At 52.0% G+C, this 2,505-nt stretch overlaps 1 long non-coding RNA gene across 1 annotated transcript in view; it reads left to right on the top strand.

Annotated features, from left to right (window-relative positions):
* The window catches only part of LOC109297321, a 1,476-nt gene extending 642 nt beyond the window's left edge, over positions 1 to 834 (top strand). Inside the window, exon 2 of the long non-coding RNA XR_002097280.1 lies at positions 613 to 834. This is a non-coding gene — a long non-coding RNA (uncharacterized LOC109297321). The remainder of the gene's footprint in view (positions 1 to 612) is intronic.
* The last annotated feature ends 1,671 nt before the right edge of the window (positions 835 to 2,505 follow it).

Here is a 2,505-nt window from a genome sequence, read left to right as displayed (position 1 = left end):
AGCCGGGCGAGCGCCGCGCCTGCGCCTCCCTCCCCGGCCGCAAGCAAGCGGGCAGCCCCTGCCTCCAACCCGCTGCGCCCCGCTGGACCCGCCGGCTCCTAGCGCGGGGCACCGGGGGGATTGCTTCACCCCCCCACCCCAAACTTTCTCATCTTTTCCAGCGCCGCCGCGGGGAGCCGTCCTGCACGGCCCGCCCCCGGGGGTGCCTTGTGAGCGGGGGGAGGCGGGGGGGATGTGCTGGCAGAGGAGGGCAAGGGGCTGGCAACTCCTCCCGCCCGCCCGGCCCCGGCTGAGGCGAGGACCAGCCGCCGCCTCCTGCTGGCGGGAGCTCACGTGGGGGCTGCTTGCGGCTCTGCGACAAAATGGGGACCCCCCACATGAGATGGGGAGCCCCTCCCACACGCACACACACACGAAGGGAACCCCCCACACACACGACGGGGAGCCTCCCCACACAGGAGACGTACCCCCCCAACACACTGGTGCCAGGGGCAGAGGGCACCACAGGGGGACCTGTGAAAGCGGAGGGAGGAGCACCCTCGGGGCAGTCCCTGGCAGAGCTCCCGGGAGGGTTTGGGGATTTTTATTTATTTTTGCTTCCTGCTGGTCCAGGACGATGTGTTTCGGTCCAAGACCGAGTCCCAGCTGCTTCCGCCCACCCTGGGCCTTTCTCCCAGTTTGGGGACCCGTACAGATCTGGGGGCCGGGGAGCATCATCTTATGTCCTATGTTCGGATGACATGATGCCGCCGCGCTCCCACTCCGGGTCCGAGTCCCCTCCCTTCCCCCAAGGGGACGTGGACGTGCCCCCGGGCCCCGGGGCTGCGGAGCAGGTGAGGCTCGAGCCACCTTCTCCTTCCTCGCGACGCCGCCTGGAGCCCCTTTGGTTACTTCCGAGAAACAGGCAGGCTCGCTCCCGCACAGGGCTGTCTCCTGGCTTGCTTCAGCACTGAGGTTGCGGGGGCTGGAAGGGGAAGAGATTGTCAGATCCCGCTCACCTCTAGTGGCTTTTCAACTCACTGCAAGAAAAAGACAGCGTGGCCCAGGCTGGGGACTCGCATCGGGCATTTCCAGCTCAGAACAACCAGGAGAGGCCAGAGAGCCCAGCCCTGCTCGCAGGATCCCCCGGGGGCTTTGTCACTGGCTTTGAAATCTTGAATGCTGCTGTTCCTGGACCTGTGTCTCCCAGGGTGTTTGTGCCCCAAAGCCTGCAAAGAACTTTTTTCTAACTAGTTTGTTGGTCTAGTAAAAGATATCCTAGCTACCCAAAGAACCTTGACTGCCTCTGTTCCTGGGGGATCTCTTTTGGCAGGTATAGACGTTTTCACTGAGTGAGGGGAAAGAGCTGAGCGGCTGCAGTGCATTTAAAATCTCACCTGATGTTGACAAGTTAGTGATGAACAGTTTCATGCTGTAAAGTGCGTTTGGGACTAGACCAGTGAATAGAGCCAGGCTGAAAGCCTAGCTTCTTTCTGAAAAGGAAAGCCTTTCCAGAGTGAAAGGCAAACTCAGTCTGCCAAAACTTGGTGTCCTCCTTCAGGTAAAACTCCCCTTGGAGGACTTGGCTCAAAGGGTCTCATAGTTTATCTGCCAATACTGAGAAAAGACTTTAGAGAAAATCTGAGTTGGTCTAATAAAAGATATCAGATTAACCCAAAGAACCTTGTCTGCCTGTGTCCTTAGAGGCACCCCTACACCCCTGAATACTGAGAAAAGACTTTAGAGAAAATCTGAGTTGGTCTAATAAAAGATATCAGATTAACCCAAAGAACCTTGTCTGCCTGTGTCCTTAGAGGCACCCCTACACCCCTGAATACTGAGAAAAGTATTTTTCAAAGACATTCACTGGAGCTTTTGAATTTCACTAGGGCTCCCTTCACACCCTTTCCATTAACTTTTCTTAAAGCCTTTAGGCAAATAATAGTTTCAGCTAACCCACTCAGCATCCGAGTGAAATAGTTTTCAGTTAACCCACTCAGATGTTCAGAGAGGGAATTGGAAAACCAATGATGATGATAATGCTAATAGCAGTAATAATAATAATTGGTGCTATTATCATAGCTATTGTTGTTAATACCATTTACAATAATAATAGCACCAATTATTATTATTACTGTTGTTGTTATTGCTTATCCAATATGGAAAGAGAAACAATATCATATGACTTGGTATGATTTGGTACCCTTTGGCAACAGTTTGAATTTCAAATCAGCAAATTGATGGGGGTTTGGAAAGAACAAACCCACAAGCTGCTGAATAGTTTCAAATAATTAATTTGAAAGATACATTTGAGTATCTTTCTATGTGTATACTTGCCACGAACAGAGGAGAGGCACAATTCATCAAAAGCCATTAATCAAGCTATTCATGCAGAAACTAGTGTGTATCCAGCTTATAATTACCATAAAATGTCTCTGTAGTTACAAACAAGTTTACAGCTAGGGACAGATCAGTTGGATTTTTGCTGACAGATTCTTTCTGATAATGACTAAAACTACATTTCAG

This window comes from Gavialis gangeticus, unplaced genomic scaffold (genome assembly GCF_001723915.1).
Source record: "Gavialis gangeticus isolate Ggan-Ray unplaced genomic scaffold, GavGan_comp1, whole genome shotgun sequence".
Lineage (NCBI taxonomy): Eukaryota > Metazoa > Chordata > Crocodylia > Gavialidae > Gavialis > Gavialis gangeticus.
The sequence above is the reverse complement of the archived record's forward strand: the minus strand, read 5'-3'. Positions and strand labels throughout refer to the sequence as shown.